Genomic DNA, 10,805 nt, shown 5'->3' on the forward strand with positions numbered 1-10,805 from the left:
ACACGGTTACAGGTAAGCAACCATACTTTATTCTCAATATTAGAGGAGGGAGCAAGTAATTTTTGATGAGTTATAGTTTTATTGGTGTTTTCCTTTGAGACCCTAGCATTCTGCAGTTCTCTTGTTGCTAAGGAATGCTCTAGGGAGCCCTCTTTTGGGACTGAGTCAATTAAGGGGTTAACCTCATACATTTGTATAGGATTACAATTGGCTAATCCTTGGGGAAGAGGCACATTTGAGCCAGGTGGTCCAAGATAATAGTACAGTAGAGTCTCACTTATCCAACACTCGCTTATCCAACGTTCTGGATTATCCAACGCATTTTTGTAGTCAATATTTTCAACACATCGTGATATTTTGGTGCTAAATTCGTAAATACAGTAATTACTACATAGCATTATTGTGTATTGAACTACTTTTTCTGTCAAATTTGTTGTTGAACATGATGTTTTGGTGCTTAATTTGTAAAATCATAACCTAATTTGATGTTTAATAGGCTTTTCCTTAATCCCTCCTTATTATCCAACATATTCGCTTATCCAACGTTCTGCCAGCCCGTTTATGTTGGATAAGTGAGACTCTACTGTATTGTCCATCTGGGGAGATATGCCACAGATTTGCCTGTTGACCCTGGTATTCATATTGAACTCCTCTCCATTGATTTGAAAGGGGACGCTCCTCCCTTTCCCTTCTTGAATTCTTCCTGCCTCGGTTTCGAGCCCTTCCTGAGCTGCTTGAGCTCGATGACAAACCTCCAGTGCTCGAATCCGAGGAGTGGCTGCTGGAGGAGGAGGGGCTAGGCCTTCTACGTCGATGCTGATGGGAGCGGTGGGAGTGGCTATGACTCCTATGCTTGCGTCGGGAGTGGCTATGGCCTCTGCGCAGGCGTTTGGAGCCTCGGGATGGGCTTCGGCTCCGATGCCTTTTGCGGAGGCGAGAAACTTCCATTCCTGGGCTATGGAGCACAATAGGTAAGGAGGGAGCCTGCATTGCTCCATTCCATTTTGATACTTGGCCTTCAGGCCCTTCCAGGATTGGCATTGCGGGCGTCGAGCCCGAAGCCTGTACTTGCTCCTGGGATTCGGCTTTAGCCCCCGGGGAAGCCTCTGTTTCCTCCTGGTTTTCAACAGTCTGAGGCTGGGGTGCAAGCACCTCTTCCGGGAGCGTCGGGGAGGGCTTAATTTGTTGATCCTCATTAGCAGCCACGACTAGCAATGGTGCTGAGGATTGCCGATTCTTATCTTTATTTATCTGAGGTAAAGTTGAGCCATCCTGACGTCCGCCGCCATTTTGGGGGGCCGTTATAGTGGTTGAATTTTTGAATTTCTTGGATTTTTTTCTCTCAGGAACTGCAGGATTTTGGCAAACTTCTGATAAGGTATTTTGACTTTCCAAAACTGAGGAAGGCAGCAATGCTTGTTCATAGAGCATCGCTTTTAGACGCGATTCTCTATTTCTTCTTGCCTGGGGGGTGAATCCCTGACAGATGGCACAGGATTGCACTATGTGCCCTTCTCCTAGGCATAAAAGGCACATTGTGTGCCCATCAGTGTCTGGTAATTTTCCTCTGCAAGAGGTACATCTTTTAAAGGCAGTAGTTGATGCCATTAGTCAAAATTTACTCTTTAAAGTGGAGAGCAGAGAAAGGATTCTCTTAACTGTCAAGCGGAAAAAAGGGAACTGGGCGGCAGCCCCTCAGACTGGCTATATATAGGTCATGGGGTAGAGTGGGTGGGGCTTCCGCTGGGAGAGCTCTAGAAGATTCCGTGAACTGTCAGCATAGGCTGAGGGATACCATATGTGCGTATTTCACAGTTGACCACGATGGAGGAAATACAAAAGAAAAAAGAACATTTTAGCCGTACTACATCTCACAAAAGTCTAAATATATTCCTATCATGCTAAATTCCCTTAGGAGTGTGACAAATTCAGTAATCTGTATAGGAAAAAATCATGAACTTTTGAAAATATGTTTTTCAATATCACCTCTGCAACCTGCAGAAGACTCAGTGATTATATCTCTGAATTCTTTGCTTCTTCCCTGAACTATTTTGCCACCAGTTTCCTAAAATTTCCTGAATTGCTTCATAGAAATCAGTACAAATCTAGATTATAGAGTTGGGAACAATCACCTTCTCCTACCTGCAGTGACTCTAGTTAATGGCTTCATGAAGAAGTGTTGCAGACTGGGGTCTCTCTCATAGACAAGCTTTCATTTCTCTCTCTTTGGGTTTAGCCACCTCCGCATGCTTGCCTTGTGATTGTTTTTGGTTGCTACATTCCAGAACTGGGCAAGGCATGTAGTTCTGTACCAGATGGCTCAGTTCTGGTCTCCCATGTTTACTCCTTGCCAGGGGAAGGGGGGGAGGAGGGGTGGGTAACAGGGGGAGGAGGGGGAGGATGAGGGGAAGGTGAGAGAGGGAAAGTGAAGACAAGGGGGCGGAGAATTCGAACAAAAGAGCGAAGGGCAAAGAGAAAGAAAAAAGAGAAAGAGAAAGAGAAAGAGAAGGAAGACAGAAAAAAGAGAAGGAGAATGAAAGAGAAAACAAAGGAGAAGGAGAAAACAGGAGAAAAGAAAATGGGAAGAAAGAATGGTAAATAAAAGAAAGAAGGAAGGGAGGAGAGATAAATAAGAGACAAAGAGAAAGCGATGGGAGATAGGAAAAAAGAGAAAGAAAGACACAAAAGGATAAGGAAAAGTAAAAGGGGGAAGAGAGAAAGAGGTGACATGAAAAGGGAGATATAAAATGAGTAAGATGTTTGAGGTTTGTGATGTGTGTGGTGCGTAGTGTGTGATGTATGGGTTCTGTGTGATGTGTGTGTGATGCGGGGAGGGTGGGTGGCATTGGAGTAAGAGGGAAGGAGGGGAGGGGCAATATCGAGCAATAACTGTTAAGACAGTGTTAGACTATTATAATGTGCATTCAGCCTACGAAACATTTGCTTAAAAGAATCATATTGTGTTGTCGAAGGCTTTCATGGCCGGGATCACAGGGTTGTTGTGTGTTTTTCGGGCAGTATGGCCATGTTCCAGAAGTATTCTCTCCTGACGTTTTACCCACATCATATGATAATGTAAACAAGTCATATTGTGTACAATATTATCAACAACAACAACAATTCTTTATTGATTAGTCACTTTTGACCATATCAAAACATGTAAAACATACAATACGTACACACTTACGCATACATACAATAAAACCATGTAAAGATAACAACATTATCAATATGGGATTGTAGGGTTTCCTAAAACTAGTGCTCAGACATTGCAGTGCACACCTCCAATCGCTTTTAGCAGGTGGATGATAACGATGATGATGATATATAACATTTATTTAGAACATCTTTTTCACCAAAGGGTAGAACATCATGTATGTAACGTCAAACACGTGCACACAAAACTTTTCTGACAGGGAATTTCAATACCCTTCCTCTGCCACCATTTTATATGTAACACACTAGGCACCTGTGAACTTATCAACAAGGCAGGGGGAGTTAAATATGGAACACGCTCTTCATAATCAGGCAGGGGAAAATCTTGTTATCCCAAGATCCCATCCACTGCTCCAATTGACACTTGTGCGAGTGTGTGCACACATGCAAGGTAAAGCGACACTGAGGGGAGACTTTATTTCTTTGAGGCTTGTAGAAGAGAATGAAACGTTGTATGTAATGAAACAAGAACTATTTATTTATTTAATTCTTTTGAGGCACATATGCTTGATGGGTTCAGGAACATAAATATGGCACTGAGGGAGACGTGGGTTTTAAAGGAATTTTCAAAGATACTTGTAATGGCTATAAGTCCCATATGTTTTGATTGACCTAAGTTGCAAAAGGCCTATGTTTGAGGAAGGCCTGCACTTGAGAGAAAATGCTGATGTTTGGGAAAAGAGTTGTTCCTTTTTTTTAAAATATTTGTTATTGTTATTATTGAGAAAAAGTTACAATTATATAAACATATTCTATACATTTCCCCCTCTTTTATTTACATTCACCCCTGTGCTCCCCTTCCCCAGAGCCATCTCTTCTTCTGTAGTCCCACCAAAAGTTCAATTCTTCATTTGGAGGTAAATTCCCATCTTCTTTTTCCAATAATTTTTCTAGAAATTTTCTCCAAATACTTTCAAAATCATTTTTTTCCATAATCCCTTCTTTACTTTTAAATTTGATGTTAGCTTGTCATTCAGTGCCATTCGCCAAACTTCTTTATACCATTCATTAATTTGTATTTTCATTTCTCCTTTCCAATATTTTGCAATTAATAATCTAGCTGCTGTTAATAGCATGTCTATTAAAATTTTTTCCCTCTTATCATTCTCATCCTCTTTTTTTAATTAAAAGTAATATTTCCACTGGATTCCTTCTAATTTTTATATTCATAATATTTTCTATTTCCCTTATGACCAATTCCCAAAAACCTTTTACATGTTTACAGAGAAAAGGTTTCCCAAAAACCTTTTACATGTTTACAGAGTTGTTCCAGAGAAAAGAAGTTACTTTCAAATAATAACAATACATCAAGTCAGAACCGGTTCCCATACGATTTCGAGCATATACTTGTAACAAGTCAGGGTCAATAACATGAAAGCACCATTGTCTAAAGAATTACATGTTGTTACAGCATAGAAAACCAATGGGATTGCATGATGGTTAAGATGCTTGTGACGTAGACAACATTAGACAAATGGGGTAAATGATCTTTGTAAGCCAATAAGGATATGCTTGCTAATTTCTGTGAGGTGATAAAACCCTCACAACCATTTTGGAAATTCGGACAAATCCTTTGATTGCATGTATGCATGTTTTTGTCACATTGCTATGGCCACACAATAAATAGTTCTTTTGCAGTTTGAAGATCCAACTTTTGTGGTGTTTTTCCTCGCCCTCTTCACAGAAAAGGGGCCTCCTGCTTTTGACTTGGGATTAAGAGGAGTATTTTTTACATCTTTTACATCCTTGCCCCTTCAGCACAAAATGCTTGATGTGTTCCAAATGGCTTTTGAATGCTTTCCAAAGAGGATAGATATTACTTCAAAACGTTTCTGTGTAACTTTCATTTTAGGAAATTCCTTGGCCTTTCCTTCTGCGATGATGTGAGGCAGGGAGGGATGCTTTTAGTCCCACCACACAGTTACCACCAATTGTAAAGATGTCTGGATGATGATTTTAATTAATTATTTATTATATATATGTGGGATATATATATATATATATATATATATATATATATATATATATATATATAACTGCTGCCACCAATTGTGGAGATGTCAGGCAGAGGATAATTTATTCTTTTTAATTCTTCTTATTTACTTCAGATGGTAACGTTGCTTAGCTTGAATATAGGCAGAGGATAATTTATTCTTTTTAATTCTTCTTATTTACTTCAGATGGTAACGTTGCTTAGCTTGAATATAGGTGTGACAGAGACTTAGATGGTTTGAAGAACAAAACTGTCAAAGACAGAACGCCACCAAATAAAGTTCAACACAGTTTATTAAAGTTACAGAACTAAAAAATGCCCGTAAGAAACAAAGGACTAGGCAAACACTTGCCTTCAGTGTGAAAAGATACAAAAAAGACTCCGCTGGTACTAAAAGCGGTTCGAAAGATTAACCGGATTAAACAGGAGTTTAATCCGGGTTAAACCAAAAATGCTTACTTCAGCCTGGCAATTTAAACAAACAAAAGTTGATAAACAAAGATTCTATGAAACATAAATAACTGGCAGCAGATTCCTCTCTGCTACTCAAAAGCTACAAATGAGTAACTAAGGTTGTTACTCCTCCGTGCAACGAGCGAAATCCGGATCCAGGCACATCAATCAGGGTAGCAACGGTCAGCAGGGTCCCAATCCGGTCCGAGGTCGAAAGCCAGGTACAGACGTCTTTAGTTCACAAGTTCCACCAATAGCCACAGAAGGGATAGTCCGAGGTCGTAGTCAGTCAGTCAGTCCAGCGTCATTCCAGAGTAGGCAATTAATGTCCGTCAAAAAGACGACGGAGGTCCAAGCTATCAAGATTAAACACAAGTTGCACAGAAAAAGCCCACACAGTTCCTCCCGCCGTCTATGCCCAGTGTCCTTGGTAACTTACGTATTCAGCAAACGAATCACACCCGTCTTCAGGAAGTTCCCAACAAGAGCCCAAGCGTTCGTCCAGATTACCTTGCCCAACGCAATTAGCCCTGGATTCTAAACCCCATTTTATGCCAGTTCACAACTCCTCATCGCTGTCAGCTGTTACCCTAATTCCAGGTGCCTCATCATCATCATCCTCATCAGAGCTAAAACACCTTTGACTACGCCCCACAGCATCCCCAGCTGTGAATCCCGTTCCATCCCTCCAGCCCGTCCACGGGTCTGATCCTGCAACCCGCCAGTCGCCTCCCATGCTATCATTGCCGGTGACACCCAAATCCTCCCTCACACGAGTCCATTCCATGTCATCCTCCTCTGAGCTAACCATCTCTTCCTCCATTCCCTCGGTAAAACCCTCAAAGGAGTCTTCGTCTGTTGGCTCTGCAAATAAGTCCCGGAGCCATTTCCTTTCGCGCTCCTCAAGAGAGTCTGACTCTCGAGGAGTCTTACGACCTCGTCTCCCAGTATCGGAGCCATAAGGCTCAACCATAACAAAAACAAGTTTATTTCAAGTACAAAGCTTAGTGGTTTCAATAATTTCTTTAAGGCACTTAAATAACTGTTACAAATAGATGTTGAGGTGTTCTAACTTCCAAAACACTTTCTTCTCTCAAAACCAAACTATAAACTGATCACTTGGATCTACCAGGCTTACTTCCCCTTACTTCATAGCCTCCACAAATAACCCTAAACAAGTCACCCAACTTGCTTAGTCTGGCCTATCAGAGGTCTGCCTCCCTGATTTCCTAATCTGAAACCAGTCTTTCTCCTGTGACTAAGAATCACAGACTAAGATTTAAACTTCCCTGGTTTCCTTAAACTTGGAACCAGTCTGTCCCCTGTGACTAGAAATCACAGACTAAGCTGGGTTTAAAACATTCCCTCTTTTCTTTTTTTAAACGCCGGTTGGCTCCGCCCCCGTTGTCATGGCAACCTGTCTCATAATGATGAGCTGGTTACCTTCTGGTATTATTAACTCCAATACTTACCATTTTAAACTTAGCCAAACTTGACTGTTTAAACAAAATCAAATAACCATGCCATCCATAAATCAAAATAAAAACACACACTTCTTTACATCTTCCCAAAAGGCTTTAATACAATTACTTTCAAAAACTGACTTTTAAACTTAAACTAGGACACCCTGTCCTTCCTGAGTTCTTATTTAACCAGCTATCACCAATAGCTATCTCAGCTATCGCTCATTGAACTCCAGGGAATCAGCTGTCCAGGCTCAACTCCCAACTGACTAGAATGTTCAGGAACAACTCCTGTTTTAGCTCCATCCCTCTCTTGTGCCTTAGCGTCTGCTTATTTGCATCTGGCCAATCAGGCCACTTCATGCAAATAGCTGCTATCTAGCTCCTCCCCCTGTTTTCTGTTAGAAAGGAGCCACACAAAATGTCTGCCTAGTTCTTTTTTTTTTTTTTTTTACAAAATGGCTGCTTGCAAATCAACTCCTCAAGGTAGACCACACACTAACTTTTCCTTAGGCAAGACAAATCCGTTTACAACATTATCATTACAGGAGTGTTCAGACAGGGTGTAAAGAAGTGTGTTTTTATTTTGATTTATATATGTCATGTTTAATTTCGTTTTAAAAGTCAGGTTTAACTATGTTTAAAAGGGTAAGTATTAGTCACCAGTGCATGGGGGATAGTAACCAGCTCAGCATTCTGAGGCAGGTTGCCATAGTAACGAGGGCGGAGCCAACCGCTGTTTGAAGGAAAAGGAGGCAATGTTTTAAAAAACAGTTTAGTCTGTGATTTTAGTCACAGGGAAGACACTGGTTCCAGGTTAGAGAAACCAGGGGAACTCAGATCTCTAGTGGTGTTAAATTAAGCAAGTTAGGTGACTTGTTTAGGTTTATTTGTAGAGTCTGAGTAGGAAGGGAAAGCAATCCCAGTTAGATCCAAAGTGATCAGTTAATAACTTTGCAACCATTATCTAAGTGCCTTTAAAGAAGTTACTGTAACCACTAAGCTCTGTGCCTGAAATAAACTTGTTTTTGTTCTTCAATATCCAAGTCTCTGTTACCTATATTCAAAACTAAGTAACGCTACCATCTAATGTGAATAAGAATAAGAAAGAATAAGAGAATAAAGAAAAAAATCCTCTCTGCCTGACATCTCCACAATTTGGTGGCAGCGGTGATCTCCACAATTTGGTGGCAGCGGTGATCTTCACACAGGGGCATACTCTTATTTTTGTAAGGTTTCCTAAAACTAGTGCTCAGACATTGCAGCTCATACCTCCAACTGGTTTTAGCAAGTGGATGATGATGATGTTGATGATGATGATATATAACCTTTATTTAGAACATCTTTTTCACCAAAGGGTGGAACATCATGTACAATTAAGAGCAAGGACAATTAAACAAGTAAAATGATGGGTAAATATCTCAATCATCTAAACTTCTAGGAATCAGAAGAAATTATTGGACGGTTAGGGTGGAAAATTTGAAGATTGTCAATATCTTTCTTCATGTTATTACTTTACTTGTGTTAAAATGCATTATGTTTTTAATGTGTCTCATGAAGTGGGTATTGTCTCTGTCAGAGTAAAAGTTGCTGGACTCCCATTAAATCTCACCAGTTCAGCTAATCATTGGAGATTGTGTGTGTGATTCAAAGCGGACGATTGTCGCATTGAAGGGGCAAAGGGCAAAGATGCAAAAAAAAAAAAAAACTTCTTTTAATCCACAGTCAAAAGCAGGAGGCCCCTTCCAGTGGAGAGGGCGAGGAAAGACACCACAAAAGTTAGATCTTCAAACTGCAAAAAACTATTTTATTGTGTGGTCATAGCAATAACGACAAAAATGCATACATCAATGCAATCAAAGGATTTGTTACACCTTCAAAATGGTTGCAAGGCTTTTTATCACTTTTACAGAAAGTAGAAAACATTCTTATTGGTTTACAAAGATCATTTATCCCATTTGTCTAATATTGGCTACATCACAAGCATCTTAACCATCATGCAATTCTATTGGTTTTCTTTGTTGTAACAACATGTGACTCTTTAGACAATGATGCTTTCATGTTAATTGATCCTGATCATAGCACCTGCTTATCTACTCTTGTTGCAAACATAGGTTCAAAATCGCTGGGAACCCTAGGGAGTGTTGGCTAACCAGTTCAGTCCTGATGATGTACTGTTATCCTTGAAAAGTAACTTCCTTTCTGGAACAACTCTTTTTCCAAACATCAGCACTTTTTTCTCAAACATAGGCCCCACTCAAATATAGGCCTTGCAAAGACCTTTTGCGAATTAGGTCAAATAGCATTCACTCAGAACATATGGGACTTATAATCTTTAGAAGTATTTCTGAAAATTCTCTTTTTAAACGCAGGTCCCCCTCAACATTGCCTTTTCTTTAGGAAGCCTACTGTTCACAAAGTTGAACAAGTGAAGTATTTTAAAGTGAAAAATACTTCTCTGGGGCTTTGTCAAGCTATACAGCAGTGATTCCCAACCTGTGGTCTGGGGACCACCAGTGGTCCCCAAGAACTAAAATATGGTCCGTAGCCTCTCGGTTACTACACCGTTGCAACGAGAGCGACTGGTCTCGCAAAACCCTGCCGAGGCAACGGCAGGAGGGGAGAGGCTGACTACTCATGAAAGGCGCAACAACAAGCCTCCTGACTGCTGCTTCTCCTCCTCCCTCCCCCTGAGTGTAGCCGTTCCATGTGGCGCCTGGGAGTGGGGACGCCTTAGTGTCTTCATGTTCCTGGGGGGTTATTTGAGGCACTGATTCAGAAAATTGCATTGGATAGACCACACCAGCTCTGGTTTATTAAATATGGTTTTCTGTGGGTGAGCAGATGGCAACTACTGGGTAGCATGTGTTCTATATCAGAAACTAGGGCTGATATGGTTTAACCAATGCAATTTTCTGAATCAGCACCCCAAATAACCAAACCGAATCTGAAATTGACCTGAGAGGGACATGATTTTAAATACAAATTTTCTAATGATTGAAAGTCCCATATGTCCTGATTTAGAGCCTTTGTTAACCAAACCTGCTGATGTTTAGAGAAAAAAGCTACTACAGGAAAATGATTATTCTTTGTGTTCTCAAGGATGAATTTAGCCAACACTCCCCAAATTTCTCATACGCTAGTAATGACACAAGCAAGTAGATAAGACTGGCCTGCAAGTGCAGTTCAGGGTCAGAAAACATGAAAAAGCCATTGTCATGCTGCTTTTGCTTGTTAGAACAGAGAAAACCAGTAAAATGCGTGTTAGTAAAGATGCTGATGATGTAATCAATTGTTAATCCAAAGAGATTATTGGTTTTTGAAAGGCAATAATATGTTTCTACTTTCTGTAATAATGATAAAAAGCCTTGCAAACCTTTGGGTGTGCGACAAAACTTTTTATTGCATTCCTGTATGCATTTTTGTCATTATTGCTAAGCTCGCAATAAACAGCTTCTGCAGTTTGAAGATTCAACTTTTGGTGTCTGTCCTAACCTTGCCCTCCGCCCCAAAAGGGGGCTCCTGCTTTCAGATGGATCGTAGGAGTACAAGTGCATCTTTGCCCTTTCAGACCAAAAACTGATTTGAAACCGTTTTGGTACTACGTAATGTTGGAAAACAGTGTCTGGTCAAAGTGGTCCCTGGTGAAGTAGTCCCTGGTTAAAAAAAATTGGAAACCA

The sequence above is a fragment of the Anolis carolinensis genome, chromosome 4 (assembly GCF_035594765.1).
Source record: "Anolis carolinensis isolate JA03-04 chromosome 4, rAnoCar3.1.pri, whole genome shotgun sequence".
NCBI lineage: Eukaryota > Metazoa > Chordata > Lepidosauria > Squamata > Dactyloidae > Anolis > Anolis carolinensis.